This window comes from Carassius gibelio, chromosome A5 (genome assembly GCF_023724105.1).
Source record: "Carassius gibelio isolate Cgi1373 ecotype wild population from Czech Republic chromosome A5, carGib1.2-hapl.c, whole genome shotgun sequence".
Lineage (NCBI taxonomy): Eukaryota > Metazoa > Chordata > Actinopteri > Cypriniformes > Cyprinidae > Carassius > Carassius gibelio.
Genome location: NC_068375.1, coordinates 4,830,715 through 4,856,769, shown reverse-complemented (window position 1 = coordinate 4,856,769; position 26,055 = coordinate 4,830,715). Strand labels below are relative to the sequence as shown.

The 26,055-nt window shown below is 37.7% G+C and overlaps 1 protein-coding gene across 1 annotated transcript in view; it reads right to left on the bottom strand.

Annotated features, from left to right (window-relative positions):
* LOC127989671 (BMP/retinoic acid-inducible neural-specific protein 1) overlaps positions 1–25,731 on the bottom strand; it is a 162,732-nt gene extending 137,001 nt beyond the window's left edge. The window contains exon 1 of the mRNA XM_052591443.1: positions 25,394–25,731. The gene's annotated coding sequence lies outside the window, so the exon portion shown is untranslated. The remainder of the gene's footprint in view (positions 1–25,393) is intronic.
* Between the last annotated feature and the right edge of the window lie 324 nt (positions 25,732–26,055).

The following is a 26,055-nucleotide window of genomic DNA, read 5'->3' as shown; positions in this document are numbered from 1 at the left end:
TAACGGTAAATGATTGTGTGTTTTATGGATGGCAGAACCTGCGTCTGTGCAATTGCTTTGCATTCCTTTCCGTTTGGATCAAGCAGGTGGAAGTTTCATGAAAACAAATGGCTGACGGAGGAAGGACAGGGATTCTTTTCTTTTTTTTTTCCATTTCTTGCCGATGGTGAACACCATGTGTCTCTTTTGTCAGCATGTTTACACAGATATGCTAATCGCTCGACTCCCGCGGTCATTTGTAAGCTCATACTGGGACGAGGCACTTAACATTCCACCCACTCGCCCTGTGGAGGAGAATCACGCGCTTCTCAAAACCAGTCTAGCAGGCTGTTTACACGTGACCATCTTTCCACAAGCTTCCCTCAGTTTGACCGACATGTGTGAATGTTAGAATATGCTCGAAGAACCTCTGACTATTTCAGCAGTGAAGGATAAATTAGCATTATATGTGTGCTCGAACATCTGTGACAGTCTGAGCATGAGTCCAGTTAACATTAATCACATAAATATGCACACTAGTCTTTGTGTGCATGAAGAGTGTACGTACTGTAAAAGCACATGTGAAAATGTTCTTTTAAAACTGATCTGTTCGCTTTGGTTGACTTACATGTCAGCTGCTGACGATACACTGGGCAAATTTCTGAGCGATTTTGCCAGGCAACTTTTTTTGAGCAATGTTGTTTGGGCACTTTGCCATTGAGATTGAAAAAAAAAAAAAAAAAAAGTTGTTCCATGTATCATCAGCCTTAGAGTTAGTAATTTTTTATAATATACTTGCATTTAATATAATATTACTTAATTAAAATGCCACTTAAAAGAACTTAAAGAAAGACTCTTTTATGACTGTTTCAACACTCTTATTTCAGTTTTAAAAACCACACAGTAGTTATATTTTAATAATCTGTTGCCAAAGAAGTACACTTATTTTGGTGTGTTAACAAGCATACTAAAGCACATGTTAATATCTTAATTTTAACTGTAGTGAGTTATCCAGTATTACATTTGAGGTTGATATGTAGCTTAACTTCTACTTCATCATTACATAAATATGCCATTACAAATGTATTTAAATGCATGCCATACATGTTTCAACAGAAGTGACATTAAAGTATATTTTAGTTCAGTGTGACCCTAAAACAGGTAGTAGTAATGGCTACGTCTTACTTTAGTACATGTCAGAGCTTCTATACTTTCAATTGAGTAAAATATTATAGTCAGTACTTCAAAATCTTGTAAAACGTGTCTGTACTTCTACTTGAGTAAAGGATGTGTGTACTTTTGTCAGCTCTGAAAGGTACATATTAGTACCTAAAGTGTACATATTAGTACAAAAGTGTACCTTTTGAAAAAGTATCACCCCAGTGACAGCTTTTGTACCTTTTTATTGTGAGAGTGTGTGATGGCGCATAATGCCTTGGTTTGCTCTTTGCAGGGTCACATTACCCTGTTGGACTAGTACAACCAGGCGGTTGTGTGTTATGCAGGTGTCTTAAATTGAACCAGGAGGGCATAGTTTATCACAGCAAATATTGGCTGGAAATTGCCCCGCTTATCAGAGTCTGAGATGGATGAGTCGTTTACTCCTGCCCTATAAAACTAGCTTTCAAGCCAGAAAGAGCAGCGCTGTCATCTCCGCTTGCCTTGTAATACGCTGGAATTTCACAAGATAACATTTGTTTCGTAGACTGTCCCGCTCAGCCAGCCGTGTATCACGACGGTGGCCTAAAAATATGACCGGAGAAAATGTTTGGCCAGCACTTTTCACTTGCTGACTTTCTTTGAAGCGACGCCATGTGGCCTCAACCTTCCATGACCGAAGTTTCCCGAGTCTGTGAGCTCATTTGTTACTAACAGCGGGCCGTGAACAGATGTAGATCTCTCGCGGGACAGGACCTCTGGTGTGTCACAAAGAGGAGCTTCGATCCGGCTGCTACTTTATTTTCATCCCAAGTTTTTTTGTGACCTAATTTTCACATGGGATGCTGTTTATCCTTCATTTCGCTTCCCTCCCAGGCTCAGACGTGTCTCAATGTGTGGCTCAATCCCTCCTGCTTAAACCGGACCTTTAATACATGCTCAACTGGCCCATTGTTCTTATTTAAGCATGATTGTGAGGGAAACGAGCGGATGAGAGCAGAGCAGCACGCTCCATAAATCAGAGCTCCTCTGGGACGGCAGGCAGATGGTAGCGTAAGCGCAGGCCGCTCGCCACAGATCTACACCTTTAGGTGAAATATGCCACACTTACATCCTGGCAGATTTCATGAATATACATGAAGCAAGCTAGTGGTTTGATTTAATTTAACTCGCACAGCTTCCAAATCTGCATGAAAGTGGCAAAAAAGCATATGTTGGAGTTATACAAGCATTAATAGCTCATTTTTAAGACCGTCAGCCTTAATATATTCTCTCCTCCAAGATTGTCTACTTACATTTAATAATTTGGTACAATGCGTAATTGTGTACATACATATTTTTACATTGTGCTTGCATTTATAGATACCTTTCTGTAATTAATTTCTGTAGTTACATCTATAAATGCATTGTTGACCCTATCTTTACCATTTAACCCACACTAAAATTAATCAGACAACCAAACCAGTCCCTAACCTTAACCCCACCTCAATAGAAGCAAAAGTAAATTGCAATGCAACATGAACACAAATGCGTACATTGTACCAAACAATTATTCATGTTGATATAAATACTTAGACATCTTATATAAAGAGGGAGGGTAAAGTGTAAGTTGTAGAGATGCTTTACTCACAACTTCATCCACTAGTTCACTTTAAATGAACCTGCAGTTTGAACAATACATCTTTAAAAGCACAAGCATTCAATGTAATAAAAAACTCCAATACCATTATGCCATTAATTGCCTTTTAAAAGTTAAATGGGTATTTATAAAAGAATACAGAAGAAACTGTGTCTCATTTGTGCAGGTAAATAGAAACATTTATAAAAAAGATTAAAGCAAAATCATGTCTTCTGATTGGACTATGATTAACTATTGATTATAATTAACTCATTATTTTCTCTGATAATTAACATTTTGCCAGAAATGCTGTCAATAGAGCTGCACTTTGAATCTGGAACACTGCAACATAATGTTCAGTTATATTTGCGAGTCCAGGAATCTCCAGTAGACAAGTTCACTGGATTGATCTACTATTGATTATGTTGTTTGTTCAGGCTCAGCATAATTAAAGTCCTCAAAGTAACTATTTTTTATTATTCTTTTTTTTTTTTTTTTGTTCACTCTTCCAGAGCATCTGGATGTAGTAGTTCAGCACCGCAGTTAGCCTGGTGTCAAGAGCTCCCGTGGTAATAATAATCAAATCTTCTTCAGATGAGGACAAATATGATTATGAAGACAGCTTAGCTTTGCTTCATGGCAGATATAAACACTAAACGCCGATAAAAGGACCAGGAATGTAAAGAGTCATCTCAGCTTTGACAAGGTCAATAGCACAGTGATAAAGGTTGACGACACTAGACTTGACAGAGGAAGCAGATTTACCAAATGAAGCAAGTATTTCATGCTCCACTGGCCCACATTTTCACTACTAGATCACACATGATTGCTCAGACTGTAAATGAATCAAACCCGCATCTTCCATATCAGGGCTCATATGTCCATATGTAATGTATACAGTATACGAGCAGCATCCAGTCTAAATCATGTCACAAGAGTCTCGAGTCAATTACAAGAAAGGGCCTTATTATATCTGTTCTCTGGGTCAAAAATCAAATACACTTCCAGTCAACCGTTTAGACACACTTTACTGAATTTATGTCATCATTAATAAGACTTCTGCTCACATTCTTAAAACTAGCATTGTAGGCAAATATTAATTTGGCCTGAAAGCAATGCAATAGATTTACAAGCTGGGCCCAGTTTCCCGATAACGCTCACTCTTAGCGCGCTAAGAAGACCTCGAAAGATATATCTTACCAAAGTTGTTTATGTTCCTAAGTGTGTTCCCCAAAGTGTCCCTTAGGAAGTTTCTTAGCACGCTGCCTCTTACGTCCGACGTTACAAGAGCGCTGTCCAAAGTGAGGGTGCTGAATTAGTTGGCATCGATTGCTCATGAATCGATTTTCCACTTCATGCGAAGGTACAATACAGCGTTAAGAAAGACAACATGTTCTATGCAAATGAAACATTCCTCAAATTATTACAGTAACATTAATTTTAACATAGTTTAAGTTATCAGTAGAATGTAGACTATAAATTAAATTATCAAATGGTCAGTAATATGTTCATAGGATATGTTTTGACGGTTAGACGAACCGAGTATCCCTCGCTAATCATCCACCCTCCTTATCCCATTGTGCCACTTGTATCGCATCTTGACAATTGTTGATTGCAATTGGTTTATGTTTTTAATAAAAAGCAACCTATCTACAATGAACAGAGAGAGAGAGCTAGATACAAAATATGGTAGGGAAGCAATGTAAAAAAGGGCACCAAGCCTCTCGTCAGGGGAACTTGAAGTTTTGCTGGACCTTGCCACCAGGTCGGAGATCAGACTCCTATGGTCCACTATAACCTGCACGTTTATGGCTGCGTATCCCTTTCGCGATATGTACGCCTGATAAATCACTGATGGATTGGCGATAGGGATGAGTGTGCCATCCACCAGGATGAAATCCCCGGCATGGCGCAGAAGGGCGTTGGTGACAGTGTGGACGCACCTCCACACCGAGGTCTTGATTAGGCCGTAGCCCTCTCCCACGACCTCGATGAAGCTCTCTGTAGCAAAAAAAAAAAATAAAAAAATGTAGCGCTGGGCTTCGGGGCTTAAGGTAAAATTCGGCCGCGTTTGCGAAGGTCTAGTAGGTTCCGAGAAGGTCAAGTAGCAGGTCTGAGAAGGTCAAGTAGCTCCATAATGAGTTGCCTTGGGAGGGGAATTTTTATTTTTTTTTATATGGCCATGTCAGGCAAAATGTCAAAAGGGTTTAAGTTTTGCCAAATTAAAAAATTGACATGGACTAAACGGCTCCGCGTCCGGCTCCGTCTTTGATTCAATACAAGGACACATTGGATCGCTGCTATGGTCCCTTGGACACAACCATGATTACCCATTTATAGATCTTAGTCATTTAGAGCCAAATTGTTTGCCAGTTTTTAATTATAAAAAAAAAAAAACTGATTGTAAATTTGCTTTAATTACATTACGAAAAAGCCTAATTACCACCATATTAGTTCTGATACCACATAAAGTCAACTTCATAAATAGACCTGTATCCATTGCGAACATAATTTATTATGAGTCTTAAAAAATAACATAAAATCATTGTTGAGCCACAACATTATCAACATACCATAGTTTGTACTTCGCTGCGCTGATTTCTAAAGACTGCAGTACAGTAGCGTCTTGAGCTCAAACAACGCTAACAGAGAGCTTACGAATGGTCCGGACCAACCTTACGAAAGTATGACTTACAGAAGATATACTTAGTGTACGAACGTGTCGGGAATCGTGCCACAAGGTTAAGAGAGAGGTTAAGGAATAGGTTAAGAACTACTTAGCGATAAGAACGTTTTGGGGAACCGGGCCCTGTTAAATAAAACCAGGAATAAAAGGAATGAATGAATAAATTAACATTATGCACAAATATTAGATTGAAACAGATAGGTTTTAATTCGATATAAATAATTAATGTATCTAATTACAAATAAATAAGGCAATGTTTTAGTTATTACATATAGCAATAACATAATTATATAGAATATTACTGTTATACATGTTGTAATAACAGAAAATTGTGCATAATTAAAAGTAACTAAACATAATCCTAACCAAAACATATTTTTATATTTTATTATTATCAGTATTATTATATAATTATAATTTTTATGAATGAAATTAACTGCAAATAAATTAAATAATTTTAATTATTAATCTTATTAATAAAGGGCACATTAAATAGATCAAAACTGACAGTAAAAGCATGTATAATGTTACAAAATATTTATATTTCCAATAAATAATGTTCTTTTGAATTTTCTATTCATGAAAATATCCTGAAAAATAAAATGTATAATATTTTCTCAAAAATATGAAGCTGCACAACTGCTTTCAACATGGCTAATAAATAGAAATGTATCTTGTGCAGAAAATCAGCATATTAGAATGATTTCTGAAGGATCAGGTGACACTGAAAACTGGAGATATGATGCTGAAAATTCAGTCATAGTTCAGTAACATTTAAGACTTTACCTCATCATCCAACTTTGGCACGGCTGAGAGCCACAATGATTGCAGTTTAGATTTTTCCAGCATTGATTTATAATACACAGATTCAAAGCACGCCACTCGCATTGACATACTTTAAAAGTTTTGCTCCAGTGCAGCCTAAAATAGAGGCGCGTGACCCCTGCACCACTGAACACCGAGTCTCCATGCACTCCCCGGAGCCTAATCATCTTCATAAAGCCCTCTAGAGAGAATCAAAGACACACACTCATTTAAAGAGCCGTGCAATCAGTCCTAACGACAGAGATATCAGTAATGCCACTCATCACAGGACACATTTAATGCCTGGAGGTTTACTCGTGATGTTTTATAGATACTGAAATGGAAAAACGCTGAATTATTAAAGTGCTGCAGGAGAATGATATTGTAAACTCAACGCAAATGCAACGAGAGCAGCATTTACTCTATAAATATTTATTAGCTATAATAAATGGTCATACATTGACCCCTAGATCCCATGGGCTGTGATCCAAAAGCTTTATTAAAATTAACACACTTCTGGTGCGAAACTGAATGCTGTAAGCTTAATATTACGATTTAGAAAACACAAACACAGTCATGATCCGATTTGAGGATAGAGGCAATAATGAGTTTCTGACATAATGCTGAGCATCTTAAACCACTTGAGCTAAAGGGTCATAACTAGATTTGCATTTCCAGGCAATTTAAAGTTGAAGATTCAATGTTCTTGTGCACTTTCAGGCTGAATAACTGAAATCTTTTTCTGGTTCTTGTTGTCTGCGGTAAAGTCAGCGATAACCTCCGCTGAGCTCACCATATCATAAAACGGACCACGTTGATTTGATAGTTTATGATCTGAAAATAGATGTATGTCTGGGTGTGTGTGTGTGTGGAATCAACCACACACACCACACATAACATAAGCACCAAGCACAGCCCAAACCTCTCGTCCGGATACACGATCATACGCCAAAGCCACTCAATTCACACTTTCAGGCCCAAAGCAAGCACACTAACCCAGATTTAAAAATATAAATGGAATTAAAACTTTGTAATGACTTCTTAATTCAGTATTAGAGATGATGAAAGAGAAAAATGTCATTTGTTGATAACTACGATCTTTGCTGAATCTCAAAGGAACAAGATTTTTTTTCTCCAAAATCAAAGGACAACTAATTTTGCCTGAAGAATGAATGAAGCCTGTTTTTAGGACCGTTGCATTATTTTCATGACAAATGTCTCGTTCTCATTTCTCAGTTATTTTCCATGAATTAAATGCTGTACCTCCGCTAAAGTCAATCCATAGGAACAAACCATATTCATGTGTGTGTGTGTGTGTGTGTGTTGTTATATCTCCTCCATTTCAGTATGAAACACTTACTTTCCACAATCCAAACAAGAACCATTGGATTAAATAAAGTCCCAATCTGTGATTCAACAATAAGGTAGTAAAGTTGGTCACGATACCCATTTCTTTTCATATGTAAGATGACCGTAATAAAGCTTGGGTAGTTTCTCTATAAAGCTGCTGTTGGTTCACTAGCTAATACTCAGCTTGTACAACTTGGCACGTTAACTCTGGCTAAACAACATTTGTCAAGTAAGCATGTCTATAAGTCCCATATTATCTCATATATTATCTCTGACATCTCAATATAAAAGTCCACTTGATTCATCAGGTATTTACATACACCATTATGTTATTAAGAAAATGGTGTGTGAAGCTGTTTTTGCCTGCACTGCTGTATGTTTCCTTTCATTATATTGTCTCTGCTCTTCTCCAAATCTGGATTCGGATGATGGCGATGTATAGCGTCACTCGGGGTGTTCTGCGCCGTCAGAGTCTCTCCATGCTTTTACTCCAGCGCTCCTTCACTCCCATGACCCTCTCGTTCTTCATTTCTCAAACCATCTGGAAAGGCCAAAGGGAGAGCCCTGTGCAATTTCCTTCTTCTAATAGGTGCTTCCAATACCCACTTCCATAGTCCTGAGAAGTGACAAGATTAAAGAATAGCTGCTCCATTCGACAAAGAGGCAGGGGCAGAAACAGAGGGCAAAAATACTCTTGGTAATTATGGGGAAATCAAACACACTGTCACAGTCGCAGCTCAGCCGGGGCTCTCACGTCACTGCTTCGGTCCCAGTGGATCAAATCGAAAGCTTTTTACTTCTCTCTCTGCCTCTGTTCTCTCTTTCTGAGCTGATATTGCACTTTAGTTTAGAAAAACAGACTAACAACATTCTCTGAATCTTCGGCCTCCTCCACTTTGAAGCTTGTCTGTGAACGGCTTAAAAGCACCAGAACTACAATGGAGCAATATTGAGGGCTCATCCGAAGGCCAGATGAAGAGAGAATATTAACTAGCCTGAGGCCAAGGCAATATATTATACAAGGAGACTCTACAAAATCGGCCCTTTTTGTGATCCTTCATTATTTCGGGATATTTCTTGCAGGCATGGAATAGATCACCTAAACATCTATATTATATCATCATTTACAAACTCTAGTGTGCAGCCCTTTTTGAAAAATAAAATAAAAATAAAATAAGAATATCTGAGCTTCTGTTTTCAATGTCAGGGTTTGTGAATCATACTGCCAGTCCTTAAAAATGACAAATAAAGCCTTTGATTAGACATATCCTGTAAAAGGGCATATTGCAGTAATGACCATGCACGCTATTTCTATCATAGACTCTTTGATAGGCCTTAAATTAATAATATGTACCTAATTATGTGAATATTCCAGATCCTTTGAACGCACGTTAGCTAGGGTGACCATATGCGCTGTTCATACGGGACACGTCCCAGCCAGGATTTTAATAATGCCTAAAACATCCAGAGCAGTTTATCCCATAACATGCGGGTATTGTACATAATCGACCAATCGAGGGGCTGCGTGTGAGAAGGTGAGATCTAGATGGAATGATCAAAGCGATGCAAATATGCGCACATGTTTGTTCGTTCGATTGATTTGAAGCGTCGCTGCACACAAATCCAAAAAGCCCAAAGTACGCCACAATGCTTCAAGTCAAACAAATGAACAAACACGTGAAAGCGATTCGGAAGCATACGGATATATATTTATAGCTCTCATGAATCTTACACAACGATCAACCTGCACAGTGCAAATAGCCAAAACCTGGATATTTTAGGCAATATTTAATTCCTGGCTTGGACGTGTCCCGTATGAACGGAGCATATGGTCACCCTAATGGTAGCATTTCCATCAACAGTTTAGAGGCTGAATGAATATACAAATTCACTGACAGTAGGCGATGCTTATGGAAGAGCAGAACATTTTATTACATTGGCTGTTGTATGTATAACATACATTTGGAAATTAAATGAAATGGCCATTGAGTGGCACTAAAAGGTTACTGCTTTCAATTAAAAATAACATATCGCCAAAACAGGAGATAAAAACACTTTTACTGACACATTTATTTTATCTTGCATCTATTTCTTCTAAGTCTTTAAGCTCTTTTATCGTGACTTGTGTTTGACGGGACTCATATTCAAGTGCTTTACATTTCTTTTTTACATTATTTTGGAGCTTAACAATATAAATCATCATCTGCTTTCAGTGTATGGGCAACAGAAGCTCAGACATAATATCTCATTATATAAATATTAAGATATTAAGCAATATCTGCCAAATATCTCATTTCACAGAGGAAAGCAAATGGTGGCAGAATTATCATTTTTGGGTGAACTAATCAATTACATACAGGCTGAGTGTGGCAAAGATTACCTTTCGTTGTTCTTTCTCTAAAACATCTCTCTTGGAGACGACCACTGGCACTGGTGCAGACCAAAAAAAAAAAAAAAAACAGTGCTTTATTGCTTTTATCTTTTCTCTTTTCTTGAGTGGTTTCCAATAACAGTTTGCATCTCATTGACCTCTGATTCAGGAAAAACTACTCTTAAGACTCAATTATAAGTCTTGCTCGCTTTAAAAAAAATGTAAATCTCGGTAGAAGGTGCTGTCAGTCACAGTGTAATTGCAGGTAGCAAGTGGATCTGGGGTTTTTTGTGGAGAGGATACTTGATGCTGCTTTATTATGCTGAGTCATGGCTGTTCTCCCTGGTACATTAAACAGTCTCCAACCAGCTTGGCAGGGAAATAATAGAGCCAAGAGGAAACCGTTACCATTTAGATGTAGAGATTTCTGATTGCAAGTTATCAAAGTGGTATTGAGTTTCTCATGAGTGTTAAACGTATGAGTGTTGGTCACCTGAGTATATGACACTGACAATTATACAGCTTGCAATTATTTGGCACTGTTTCCAAGCTATAAATAATGCAATAAAACACAATGCAGACCATAAAAACCCTTGTAAAAAAAAAAAAAAAAAAAAATTTGCTTAATTGCATTAAAATTTGTGTTTTGTTATTTCGTAATTGTAGTTTTATAATTCATTTGCAATTGCTTAGTTCATTCATTTCTATATCTAATTCCTGCCTTTATCACTCATATACAGTGAAAGTGACGAGACATACAGCCAAGTATGGTGACTCATACTCAGAGTTTGTGCTCTGTATTTAACCCATCCAACGTGCACACACACAGCAGTGCACACACACCCGGAGCAGTGGGCAGCCATATATGCTGCGGAGTCCGGGGAGCAGTTGGGGGTTCAGTGCCTTGCTCAAGGACACCTCAGTCATAGTATTGAGGGTGGAGAGAGCCCTGTACATTCACTCCACCTAGCTACAATTCCTGCCAGTCCAAGACTCAAACTCACAACCTTTGGATTACAAGTCCAAATCTCTGACCATGGGCCCTATCTTGCACCCAGCGCAATTGACTTTGTACACCGAAGCATGTGTCATTCCTATTTTGCACCTGCGCAAAGCGCGCTTTTCCCTCCACAGAAGCACGTCGCTAAACTAGTGAATGAACTTGCGCTCCCTGGGCGGTTCAGTGCAAAAAAGGAGGCGTGTTCCGGCGCAAACAATCCCTGGTGCTATTTTGCTGTTCCATTAAACAATTGCGCCACTGACCAGAAAAAACCTAGTCTAAAGTCAGTGGCGCGTTGCGCGTTGTTCATTATGCTATTTTAAGGGCGCATGCTTGACCATAATGTATAGCGTGCACAACGCGCATACACTTTGCTCATGTAATCTACACAGATGCAACAGTTATTTTTGCAAATCATAAATTGTTACACTAAAAAAATATTAACACATGAGATGACGGAAATCATTGTGGTGTGCCACGAAGATGTGAAAAAATAGGCATAAATCTAGCTTACAAATTATTCAGGCTAATTGTAGTAATTAAGGATCAGACCTGTTTGAGGTCATATATGTATATAAGGACATCTGACAAATTGGTTTGTCCGTCAAGAACCAGGAAAAAAAAATCGATGAAACAATTGTGGCTATTTCCTCCCACGCCTGTTTAACCGACGCTATTTTGGGTGGGTTTCTCCCATCCCCATACAACACAACTTCTCTGTCTTTCACTGCTCTTACAAGAACATCAGTCTCCTCGGCTGTGAACCGCTCCTGGCGTGCGCCTGGTAAATACGCCATAATAATAGCAATCCATAATGGAACTTGCGCACCTGCTTTTAAAGGGAATGTTGGATGACGCTCTGATTGGTTTATTTCACGTTACGCCCAAACCACACCTATGAATAATGAAGCTACTTCAGACCAACCCATTTTAGATTTGCGCCGGGCGCAAGAGCCATTTATCCCGCCGGGAAAATAGCAACAGCGCCGAGACCCGCCCACAAACTTAATTGCGCTTCGCGCTTTGACACTTGCGTTTCAGATCGTTAAAATAGGGCCCCATAAGTCCACGACTTTTACAAATATGTACTTCAAAAGGTTTCTCTTCTCATTCTCTTCAAGTCTCTTCATATCAAATCTCTGTACCAAAAGCTGCATCATTCAGTAACTCTAAATCTTTGGAAGAGACTCAAGGAAGAGTAACTTTATATGAAGACCAGTTAGTCTTGTCAAAGATGGAGGGAAGGCTTACACAATTGGATTTACACAAGTATCCGCATTCACTAATCCATTAATTCTACAGCATTACTGTAGCAAAGACGCATGTGTGTGATGTCTGCTCATGCCCTTTCGTCTTGCAGCTCGCTGGCAGCCATTCTCCACTCCAGTTGGGGAAAAGCACTGACGCTGAGGTGAAGTCAAGCCAACTGGCAAACTACATCTACCTCTTCTCCCCCACAGGTTGCCATTGTTTATTAATAATCCCAGCGGTCTCCATTGGCAGCGGTGTGGTTGAAGCAGCTGGTGGGCCTCAGTCGAGCACGAGTGTTTCCCCCACCATGTAAGCAGTCGGGAGCCGCGGCGCAGCATTACATTCAGCCCTTTCATTACATAATTGTATGAATTATGGAGGTTAATCGCTGCAATTGACCATGGCTTTTAATAACTTATGAAGATCAGGCAAAAACAGTCACCGGGCACCCGGTCGCCCATGAAGGGCCGTGCACTTCCTTTCTTAGAACCATGTAATCAGCATTTAAATGGGTCTTGACATGGGTTTTTAAGTGTCTTCCTTGGGGTTTAGTTGTAATGTTATTACAACAGTCACATAGTCACAAAAATTATGATTTTTAATCATCTTCCTGCCCCTGTGTCTGAAATGATGAAGGGGTGGCTCCTTTAAGGCGTGTTAGTAAATGTCAGTAAATTGCATGAGAAAAAGTCTTACCCCCCCCCCCCCCCCCCCCCACCCCCCGGTAACCCACATGAGTTTCTGTTTTAGAAACATAGTCTTTGTCATTTACAGACACATCATTATGTAATTATAGGTAACACGAGTTGTTTATGTATAATGCATTATAAAATGATTTTGAATGCACTATTTGTGTCTTGCAATGCACCTTAGAATGCATTGTATCATCTCATAAATCATTTTAACCACAGTGATAATACATTTCAGTACTTATCTATTAATTGTTAAGCCTTTAGATAATACATATGAAAAACAACAAATGCCCACTGTAACAAGGAATCTGGAAATTGTATAATGCATTTATGATGCAAAGTAACAATTAGTGTCAACAAAAAGATCATAATAATAATCCACAAGAAGCCAAAGTAGGATCAATTTAGTCAACATTTAAATAATGAATAGCTCAATTAAAATATCTTGTTGGTGCAAGTCACATTAGTGTCAAACTACTGTATCTTTAATTTAAACGTATTTTCTGGCATCTCAGAGTTAATAAGATGGATAAGGGTTTAGGGTTTATAAGATTGTTGATGCTTTTTAAAGAAGTAACTTTTGCTCACCAAGGCTTTTATTTGATCAATATAGTAAAATTTAATGTATTATTTTATCCATGTAAAACAGTTGTGCTGCTTCATATTTTTGTATTAACCCTGATACATTATATGTTTAATGATTCTTTGAATATAAAGTTCAAAAGAAAATAATGTTATTTGAAATACAAAAGAAAATTGCATATGTCTTCACTGGCAATTTTTTGATTAATTTAATACATCTTTAATGAATAAAAGTATAAATGTCTTAAAAAATGTACTGACCTCAGTCATTTGAACAGAAGTGTATATGTTGCATGTAAGAAATGGTATTTTGTAAGAATACATGACTGTTTTTGAACAGTCGCCAATAACAAAAGATGCTTTTCAACAACATATGATGCCTTCAACCAAATAACTGTCCAATTCTAACTAGCTATGAACAGAGATGTATAGTAACGAAGTAGAACTACTTCGCTACTGTACTTAAGTACTAAAAGGCGGTATCTGTACTTTTCTAGAGTATTATTTTTTTCTCCTACTTCCACTTTTACTTCGGTACATATTTTCGCTGAGTTTAATACTTTTACTCCGATATTTTTTTTATGTGCGGCATCGTTACTCGTTACAATTATAATAATGTTACGAATCATTCCATTACAAACCACTGCCAGAACTGTAGATGGCAGGTTTGATGAAGCTGGCACTGAGCGAATCAAGCGACACTGCGCGTGCTGACTGAACTGCTGTGAAGAGAGAGATGAACACCGAGCCGAGCCAGATAATGACTCGTTCACGAGTCAAGAACCGGTTGCATCGGTTTTCGGATGACCAGTAACGTTAGTTCTTTCTGACAGTTAGATTCAATAAACCAGTTGAAGAAAACAGTTCACCGATTCTTTTGCGCTCGATGCAATGGCGTCATTGGCGTTGACTGCACATGGGCTCATAACATTAACACAGAATCAGTTCAGAATCAATCACCAAAAGAAAACAGTTCGGTTCCAGACGCTCTGTGTGTCGGTTTGCTTCACGCTAAATCACACATGCGCAGTATCATCAGCTCCTCGGTTCACGAATCGGACGCGTCTGACACAAACGGTTCTTGACTCGTGAACGAGTCATTATCTGGCTCGGCTCGGTGTTCATCTTCAGTTCTCTCTTCACATCAGTTCAGTCAGTGTACTGTTTGAGTCAATGAATTACTCCGGGATATTGGTTTGTTTTAACTCCGAGGGAGTGTCAGACACATTAAACAAGTTAACGTCTTAATTCATCTGTGGATTAATGCGTATTGGAGACGCGAACTGTTTAAAACGATTCAGTTCGATTTGGTGAACTGTTTCAAAAAGATCCGGTTACATCGAATGATTCGTTCGCGAACCGGATATCACAAACTGCTTTGTTTTTAACTGTCTTAAAACAGACACGGAAGAGAAGACAATGCTGAATAAAGTCATAGTTTTTGCTATTTTTGGACCAAAATGTATTTTCGATGCTTCAAAAAATTCTAAATGACCCTCTGAGGTCTTATGGGTTTGAAACAACATGAGAGTAAGTTATTAATGACATCATTTTGCAAATTGGGCTAACTAACCCTAGTAACCGTTTTTTGTTTACAAGAAGTTACAGTCAAAGGAATTGTGATTGTCCTTTAGGTTAATCATTTGAAATAGTAAAAACAATATGTTCAAACTTTTGACTACTTTCTTTAATAGCTACATAACACAATACTTCTACTTTTACTTTCAGTACTTGAGTAGTAAATTTTAAAATAGACTACTTGCAATACTTAAGTACAAAAAATGTTGAATACTTTAGTACTTCTACTTAAGTGTGGTGCTTAAAGAGCACTTCTACTTCTACTCAAGTCACTTTTTTGATAGAGCACTTGTACTTTTACTCAAGTATGGTTCTCTAGTACTTTATACATCTCTGGCTATGAATGAATGAATGGACCAGAACTAACAAAGAAAAATATGCAGTGCTGTTTGGTGTTGTGTGTGGAGCTCGGCTGGACGGACACTGACGGTTAGTATGGGATTAGAATCCCGCCAAATGTATTGCAGCCATGGATCGAAAAATAATAAGCAAAGATCAAATATTTAAAAATATGTGTAAAATAATAACGCACAAAACCGAAAAACATTTTTTTTTTTTTTTAAATAACAAACAGCGCAGTCATGGATCAAAAAATAATAAGCGTAAATCAAAAATGTAAACACATTTTAAATTATATTGCACAAAACTAAAACATGAATTCAAAATTTGTCCAAATCTCAAACAAAATCAGGTTTCCTGCTCATATGTTATTTATTTGAGTGCTTGTGGTCTTTTCCCCTTTGCTCTTGTTTCCAGGTTCTGCGCTTGCGTCTTTAAAAGTTGCAGTTTGAGTTTCATGTCAATCAGGGCAGGCTTCAGCGTCACCATTGGCCCGCAAGTTCTAGATTGACAGCTGCTCCTTTAGCCAATCAGTCCAATGCTGTGACTTTATCTAAAACCCCACAGCATTAACAGCTTACTTTCTTTTCATAACACTGTCCTCTAGTTTAGTCTATAGTGTCGTTTGACTCATAATTGCACAAATCAGATCAACTCTTCAAAGAACGGTGCATATACTTCCTCCAGCTTTGCTGAGAGACTTATTTCAGAGACGTTATTAAATGATATGAAACAGAGGACAGAAGATGCACAGCAGTCAGATTGGGTACTTTCATAACAGCTAATATACTTAATAGCTTAATCAAAAACTCCCTATGCCCAGAACAATCTAGTTACAATTCTCACAGGCAGCTGAAATATGAACGGAAACATTTTAGATAAAATTATTCTTCACAGTGTCACAGGAAAATTTTACATCGAATGCAATCATCCAGTGCAACATCAGTGAAAATACACTTGTGCTGTCAAAGAAATGATGAAGGCAGTTATAAAGATGGAGAAGTAAGGTTAATGATATAAACAAACAATAAACTAAATGTAAATATTGATGGTTGATTGAAAAGGTACTGGAATTGTAAAAGCAAACATAACTCAAATATGAATGCAAAACAACCTAATATAAAATTATAATCATGATCTATTTAAGTTTTTAAACATGAACGTTAAACTGCATAGAAATCACATTGAACAGAATAAAACTTGAATGTCAAATTAAGTAAATAATTTAAACAAAATAAAATAAAAAAAATAAAAAAATAACAGCACTAATCATGTTTACTTCATTCACAGCAAAAATGAATACTATTTTTAGTATTTGTTTTATATATTATATAATAAATAAATATTGACACACACAAACAAACAACCATGTTGGTGTAATACTAACTGATATAAAATAATAATCATGTCGTTTCAAGTATATAAATAAAACAAAACAAAACAAATAAAATAAAATAAAATAAAATAAAATAAAATAAAATAAAATAAAATAAAATAAAATAAAATAAAATAGCCTTTATGAACTGCTAGCTTTTCTTACAGAAATACACTGAACTGAATAAAACAGTCAAATTAGGTTAATTACATAAATACAAATACATTTTAAATTAATATATTTAATCATGTGATATGAACAAAACTAATCATATTTAATGTCACTGTTCTATTCATCCATCCATCCATTCTCTTTTTCTTTCTTTCTTTCTTTCTTTCTTTCTTTCTTTCTTTCTTTCTTTCTTTCTTTTAATTACATAGGAGCTTTACTTGCATGCCTGAAATGACAGCTTTCCCAAGATGGCCACCAAATGAAATCTGTTTTTGCAGCTCACAATATTGCTCCCTATGTAGAGCATCTCCAATCTCCCTTTTATGAGGTTATGTTTCTTTAGTCCACTCTGAAGGCATTAGGACTTCTGGACTGATCTCTATTGTACTAAGATATCTTATGCCCATGAAGTCAATCAATTTGACATGCATTTATGCTGAGCTTAAAGGCATAAGTAGTGTATCTACAGTACAGCAATAGCCATTCAAAACGTCAATGATGAAACATATCCTCTAATTATGTGGAAAATCTGCCAAGACGACTGATCATGTCTCTGGAGAATCTCTCTGCATATTTGACCCATAAATGTTTGATTTGGGGTCTATATTAACACAACAAGGCTGAGATGAATTCTGCAGGTTGGATCAATTGATCCGGCTGATATTCATTTAGTGATTTTATATTAGCATAGAAGGATTATTATCAGCGGGCTAATTTTAGCAGCTAGCTCATTTCTGTTAACACAAGGTGTTCTGAGATTACTCAAATCACTGAAACCCAGAGATCGACTTTTTACTGTGCTTCGCAATTACCATATCCCAGAGAGAGAAGTGCTGGCATTATCTGCTTAAAGTCTTGAATTAATCAGAACACCAGAGACGTTCTTGCCTCTGTGATGCTGTAATGACATGTGCTGGGCTAGTCGGGAGTTGTGATGTGTCTTTCCCAATAAAAAAGAGGACTTAGGACTGGCAAACATAATGTGCATATGCACAGCTTATCATCATGCAATCATATAATTAGTATTTAGTCATGTTTTGTCTTGCATAACTATTGGACCGTTTTAAAATAAGGAATAGTTTACCTAAAAATATTCATTCTCATGTCTTAAAAGAACTTAAACTTAAAAGAAGTTATGTTGAGAATGTTTTTTTTTTTTTTTTTGGCATTGACAAAAAGTTCAATGTGCAATGTGCAAAACTGATTGGTTAATGTTCTTCAATAATATCTTCTCTTAAGTGACATCATTGACATCACCGCGGCAGAGTAACCCAGTAACTTTGTGATTCTTCATAGACATAAACAGAGAGAAGTAGTTCCGGCTACAATGTTCTTCGACAAGACGCAAGCATTGTATATATACGTCAACGCATTAAATGATAAATGCCGACAATTATTTTATCGTGCGTTAATGCAGTTTTTTTATTATTATGAAAGTCCGTTGCTCACTGGCTCTGAATACACAAGCCTACAGACAAATCATGAGTCATAGGACAGGATGCTTTCGATCAAATTATTTAGGCTAAGCATCAGCATTCACAAACCACTGTCCACTGTTATTTTTAATAGAAAAGATTGCAACGAGTTCGTAATCATGACTTTATAAGTTGGAAATAGGAACTTTCCGATAGCACGTGAAGACGTGCTCTCACTCAACACAGTGGAGAGAATGGTTTTGTTAACTTTGTGGTTTATTATTTTGAGTCTTATGGGATGCGGTAATACACGGCCCTCTCACAATATATTGCTTTACAGATCTATCACTTTTGCTGCTCAGAAATATTCAAGCAATAATGCAGCACGTATCAGAAGATCTGTGCTCCAGCGCGGTTAGAGCTCACACTCACTGATCTATATTAGGGGTGTCCCCGACTGAGGATTTTCATAGTCGAATCAGAATTTTTTAATCTTGCTGATATTCGACTGATGGTCGAATCATATGTTTGGGGGCGGGACAAAATACATTGAGTCAAGTCAGACATTCGACAGCCATAATTAATGATGTTAACACACAGGGAAAATGTGTAACAAATGTCTCACAAATAAAAAACGGGGTAAATAAAGTTTTTTATGTTTTGATTAAAAGATAGTTAACACTAAACGTCAGCAAAACCCTAACCATTCACAATTTTTACAATAGCATTCTCATTATAACGCCTATATGACAGTAGTTATTAATGTTCTGCATTTCTGTTTTGAGCTGTGCGCGCTGAAGATGACCAGTAGAGTGAACATTTGATAGCACGTTTTTAATCAATGGGATTAAACTCATAATTTAATGTAGACTATGCTTTGTTATTTAGACAACATAACATTAATATTAAGAATTAATAAATATATATATATATATATATATATATATATATATATATATATATATATATATATATATATATATACATATATATATATATATATACATACATACATACATACATACATACATATATATATATATATATATATATATATATATATATATATATATATATATATACATATATGTGCTGCTCTGAATGCAAACTCCTTTTGTGGACGTGTTCTTCACAAAACAATGTGCAGAAACATGGCAGGTAAACTCTAAAGATTCACAGTGTTTTATTATAATGGTGTTCTCATTATAATGGTATGGGTGTGACAGTCCAGTAATAGTTATTAATATTCTGCATTTTAGTTTGTCCTGCTTGCGCTGTGCGCTGAAGAGATATCACCGTAGTACTACAATGAAGCGCTTGATTTAAAACCAAATGCATCTTATGTCAGGTAAATAATATATCCACAATATATATACACCGGCTGAAATGTTTTGAAATCACTTGTACCCTACTTGTTCGAAAAAATTCAGTCTGTGCCTGTGTCAGTTTGAGTCTTGGTGAAGTTTTAAATCCCTGCCGCCAAGAAGCTCCTCTGTCGGTCACAGATTATGGAAAGTGAAACATAAATCTATAGGGGTGGTTGGATTTATTCACGCACTTTAAAATATTAATTTGAAGCTTCTTATTTTCAGATTCATATTCATGGCTTTATCATAATAGACTGCATATTAAAGGGGGGGTGAAATGCTCGTTTTCACTCAATATCCTGTTAATCTTGAGTACCTATAGAGTAGTACTGCACCCTTCATAACTCCAAAAAGTCTTTAGTTTTATTATATTTATAAGAGAAAGATAGTCTGTACCGATTTTTCCCGGAAAAACACGAGTGCCTGGAGGCGTGGCGTGTGGGCGGAGCTAAAGAATCCGAGCGCCAGTAGGCTTTCACGTTGAGAGCGTTTGGAAGCTGTGACACAGATCCAGAGGCTGATATTTAACAAGAGCAGCATCAGCAAATGCGTCTCTATGTGGTATGTACTGAAACTGTATATATTTGCTTAGCGGTTTTGGAAAATGACTAAGTTCCACTTTATGTCGTCTTTTTTATGTCGTCTTTTTTTTTTTTTAGCTGTACATGTGGAAAGTGCAGTTTGATGACAACATCGCATGTTGTTTACTTGATGTGCTCATGCGCCGATAGCTAAGTTCACAACACAGAGATATTTGAAGCAGTTTTAGTCACCGCCTGCGGTTCCAACACACGATCGTGACCCTTTTTCGTTGCGACTGCATTATCCTTAAGAAATAAACGATGTTCAAATCCGTCGTCAAACTGGGCCTTGTTTGTAAAACAAGCATCTTCGAAATGCAGGGGAACAAACACAAACACTTGCACAACTCTGTTGATGCTCTGTAAAAATAAACTCCATCCACTGGTCCCTTTATGCTGTTTCTCTTTTGGTAATCTGTGCAGGGTTGTCTTGCCCTGGCAACCAAAAACGCACTTCTTTTGTGACTTTTCGCGACGCTCTCGCTCTGATCAGTGAAATGTTTGTGCTCAGCCTTGCTATACTGGAGAGCGCGCTCTTCCGGCAGAAGTGCCTTAGGACCCATATAAGGAAATTCCGCTCCATCTAACGTCACACAGAGCCATACTCGAAAAAAACTTTCCGAAACTTGTGACAAACCGGAAGAGGTTTTTTTGGAACAAAAATACTCCTTCAAACGTACAACTTAATTTTTGAAACTTTGTCCATGTTTAGCATGGGAATCCAACTCTTCAACAGTGTAAAAAACTCAGTATGCATGAAATAGCATTTCACCCCCCTTTAATTTATTGGGAGAAAACCGCAAGTTCTATGTGAAATCAGACATTTGAGCTCCCCCATATAGTCAGAATGGCATAATTAATAACACCCCTTGAATATTCGACTGTGAGATTGGTAGTCGAATCAGGCTTCTCGAATCGAAGCATTGAATCGTCAACTATTCGGGGTCACCCCTAAACTATATTTAACTGAACCCCGCTCTTGCCCACCTCTTCCAACCAAGCCAGGGACTGCTAAATGGAACGATCACACTAGTCAAACGAACCAGGTTTTGGGGGGTCAAATGTGCTCCGACCAGAGATGTATAGTAACGAAGTAGAACTACTTCGCTACTGTACTTAAGTACTAAAAGGCAGTATCTGTACTTTACTAGAGTATTATTTCTTTCTTTCTTTCTACTTTTACTTCAGTACATATTTTCGCTGAGTTTAATACTTTTACTCCGATATTTTTTTCATGTGCTGCATCGTTACTCGTTACAATTATAAAAATGTTACGAATCATTCCATTACAAACCACTGCCAGAACTGTAGATTCAGAAGCTGGCACATCATTGAGCGAATCAAGCGATTAAGAAGACTGCGCATGCTGACTGAACTGCTGTGAAGAGAGAAATGAACACCGAGCCGAGCCAGATAATGACTCGTTCACGAGTCAAGAACCGGTTGCATCGGTTCTCGGATGACCAGTAACGTTAGTTCTTTCTGACAGTTCGATTCAATAAACCAGTTGAAGAACATAGCTCACCGATTCTTTTGCGCTCGACGCAATGGCGTCATTGCCGTTGACTGCACCTGGGCTCATAACATTAACACAGAATTAGTTCAGAATCAATCACCAAAAGAATCAGTTCGTTTCAGACGCTCTGTGTGTCGGTTTGCTTCACGCTGAATCACACATGCGCAGTATCATCAGCTCGGTTCACAAATCGGACGCGTCTGACAGAACGGTTCTTGACTCGTGAACGAGTCATTATCTGGCTCGGCTCGGTGTTCATCTTCAGTTCTCTTTTCACAGCAGTTCAGTCAGTGTACTGTTTGAGTCAATGATTTACTCCGGGTTATTGGTTTGTTTTAACTCAGGGGGAGTGTCAGACACATTAAACAAGTTCATCTGTGGATTTATGCGTATTGGAGACGCGAACCGTTTAAAACGATTCAGTTCGATTTGGTGAACTGTTTCAAAAAAAGATCCGGTTAAGTTACATCGAATGATTCATACGCGAACCGGATATCACAAACTGCTTTGTCTTAAAACAGATACATAAGAGAAGACAATGCTGAATAAAGTCATAGTTTTTGCTATTTTTTGACCAAAATGTATTTTTGATGCTTCAAAAAATTCTAAATGACCCTCTGATGTCTTATGGGTTTGAAACAACATGAGGGTAAATTATTAATGACATAATTTTGCAAACTGGGCTAACTAACCCTAGTAACCATTTTTTGTTTACAAGAAGTTACAGTAAAAGGAATTGTGATTGTCCTTTAGGTTAATCATTTGAAATAGTAAAAACAATATGTTCAAACTTTTGACTACTTTCTTTAATAGCTACATCTCACAATACTTCTACTTTTACTTTCAGTACTTGAGTAGTAAATTTTTAAATAGACTACTTGCAATACTTAAGTACAAAAAATGTTGAATACTTTAGTACTTCTACTTAAGTGTGGTGCTTAAAGAGCACTTCAACTTCTACTCAAGTCACTTTTTTGATAGAGCACTTGTACTTTTACTCAAGTATGGGTCTCTAGTAATTTATACATCTCTGGCTCCGACACAGTTAAGATAGTGTGAGCACACCCACATATCAAGTTTTGTCCCGTGCTGCACATGTGCAGGTCTCTAATAGGAAGGTGCTTGTTATAATGTTATGATTGAGGATCTGGACCCTGAGCAGAACTTTTTTTTTTTTATTTATTGAAATGTTTTCTATAGAAACATTAATGTCTGGCAGTGAAATTACATTAATGGTGTAAGTTGAGATTTAGGCTACAATAAATAGTTTAACTGCTACTATGTAAAAGGAACACTGCTGTAAAAAGCACCTTATTTGTTTAAAGTGTTTGCAAACCAAATGTTATTACACTTTTGTTCATACAGCAGTAGGCCTAATTTTAAATGAAAAAAAAAAAAAAACAGTGCACAATACACTACTTTTGAATGCATTATTAGTTCAAGATTATTAGTTCAGGAAATTAGGGAATCACACTGTCCATTTATAAATTCTTAATGATAATGATGAAAAGAAGACATAGAAGAATAAGAAGAAGAGTAAGGAGAAGAAGAAGAAGAATGATTATTATTATTCCCCCAGGCCCAGACAATAACAGTTGAAATGTTTCTGCACACAGACTTTCACAAATAAATATTCACTGAAGTTAAAAGTGTGACAATCCCGGTCTCATCTACATATTAAATCTGTAGTTCACGTTGGTTGGATAATAAATCCATGTTTGTTATGCATAATAAAATCTTAATTTTCAACATTGAAGTCTCATATCATGACCTCAGCTTTCACATAAACATAAATACTAGTCAGCGCTCGGAGCTGATGGATGCATCTGAGCCTTGTCATCTTTATGACACTACAGACCAGCACAATAAACAAGCAGGCGTTCAGTAGCACACGATTCATCCTGAGATCCAAGATGCCAAGACCCCCAGCTGCACCCTTTCACATGGCAGCCAATGCGACTCCTGCCAGCAGGAGACAGTGCTCATTATTCCCACTGCCAAAGCAGCCTCGTCGTTGATATTCTTGTCCTGGCCTGTGTGTAGAGCAAGCGGCCACAGTTCCACTTCTGTTGTCCAAGACGGGCTGAGTATGCTCTGTATGCAGACCATCCTTTATTTGCCTTGGTGAATGACGATCAGAACAGGTATAGTGCAGGTGTGGAGAAGAACGTCAGGCTGCGACACACACCCAGACCAGTTTGTATTGGGTGAGTGACACTGAGTCGCCTGCAGCTTCTACTGGCATTATCAAATGGTCACAAGTGTGGCTTTTTGTGCTTAATTGGACATTCATGTGTGTCTATTTCATCATGCATTTATTGTGTAAGTGAGTGAATAAAATTGCATTGCTCTGATAATCTAAACTGGTTATTTTGCTATTAATGTTATCAAAAATATTAATAACACATAATTAGGGTTTGAAATAAAAAGCATCCCTACTATACAGTCCAAATCGGGCAACTAAAAGCATGCTGTGGACTGATCACTAAAATTGACAGGCGTCATAATTTTGCATAATATGATTCACTACACCAGTAAATGGATGCATCCTGTAAAAAAAAAAAAAAAAAAAAAAAAAAAAAAGTCTGTGCCTTTGTGTCCATCATAATCACTCAATTACCAAAAGCTTCAAAGTCACATTTGACATTAAGCGCAAAAGTGCGAGAGCTCCCCCAACAGTTAAGCATTAGAAAAACATTCACACAAGTTCACCTCCAGCTTTGAGCCTCTCCATGCCCTCAAACACACCGTTTGTGGCAGAGCCGTGAAGATCTGCCCTCTTTTCACCAGCAACACACACTCTTTGCCACAACACATCCAAGCTTGATTCGAGTGTGAACGCTTCATATCCTTGTGCATCACGTTCCCAGTGCGCTTCAGGCCTGAGGATGGAGAATGTTGTGCTTTCTACTGCAGTGCACATGTTTATTGACTTTGCAGATGCAGCAGGAAACATATAAGGGAGAAAACAGTGTTCTAGCTATCAGGTTTGTCCTGAATGTGCAGTTGCTGAGTAAAGACATTACTGACTGCAAACGGTAATATTCATACAGCCTCTATGAAGACATATGGTGCCATTCTCTAATAGTGATGAGACTTCATTTATGCTTTGTGCACTAATGGGCATTTAGGCTGTGAGTTGACTCAGCATATATATATATATATATATATATATATATATATATATATATATATATATATATATATATATACCAGTATCAACCTCCCACACATAGCCACACCAAATCTAGATCAATCAAGCAAACTTGCAGCATTGAGCAATGCGTGGACTGAAAACAGATCTCACACACGCGCGCGCGTTGTTTTTTTTTTTTTTTTTTTTTTTTTTTTTTCAAATCGTCAGGCATCTGCAGTCCAGACCTAGTCCGGTTCAAATCTGTGCAGAAGACCCTCTCAAGAAACATCATGTACTGGCCACGCAGGACCTCCATGAAGTGCTGCATGTAAAATCCCTACCAACATTCAGTTTCCAACGTGCCCGGCGCGCCACAGCTCACACATTTAACGTCCAGCTCAGTGAAAGCACCTTAGAGACTCACCTGAAACTGCTTCACCCGTGTGTCGGGAATCTGACGCTCCGCGCTGCTTTAAAGTTCTGTTTAGGCTCCGGGTCCGGCGGTGCGACTCATGCTGATGGCTCTGGTTCTGTTGTGTGGATGGGTCATCGATCCCTCTCATACTCAAGAGGGAGATATCCGGAGTTTCGCTTCGCTGAACAGCATCAGAGAAACGGCCGAGAGTAAACGCAGAGCTGAGGAGGAAATATCCGACAGCAGTGCAGCTCTGGATGGAGAGATGGAGAGTCCGACTTCTGCTGAGAAACGCGGAGAGAAACGAGGAGGAGGCGCCGAGCATCACTTTACTGGATTGTAGAGGAGGGTGATGGCAGACCGAAAGGGGAGGGACTGAAGCACATCCAGTGTTTGGAGGAGAGAGAGAGAGAGAGAGAGAGAGAGAGAGAGCGCACGTCCTTATTTCTAACCATAATTTGATTAGTAATACAGTTGGCGTTTTTGAATTCATTTGTATTCTTTTGCGTTCTGTGTGTAAATGTGCATCGTTTTTGCAATTAATCTGAAACAGATAAAATAAGAATTTCTGTTCATTAGCAGAAATGCATCTCTCGTCCGATCACAAACGAAAAAATTAATAAAAATACAAATAAATCAGAACAGAACAGCGAAAGGCATATGTAGCTGTA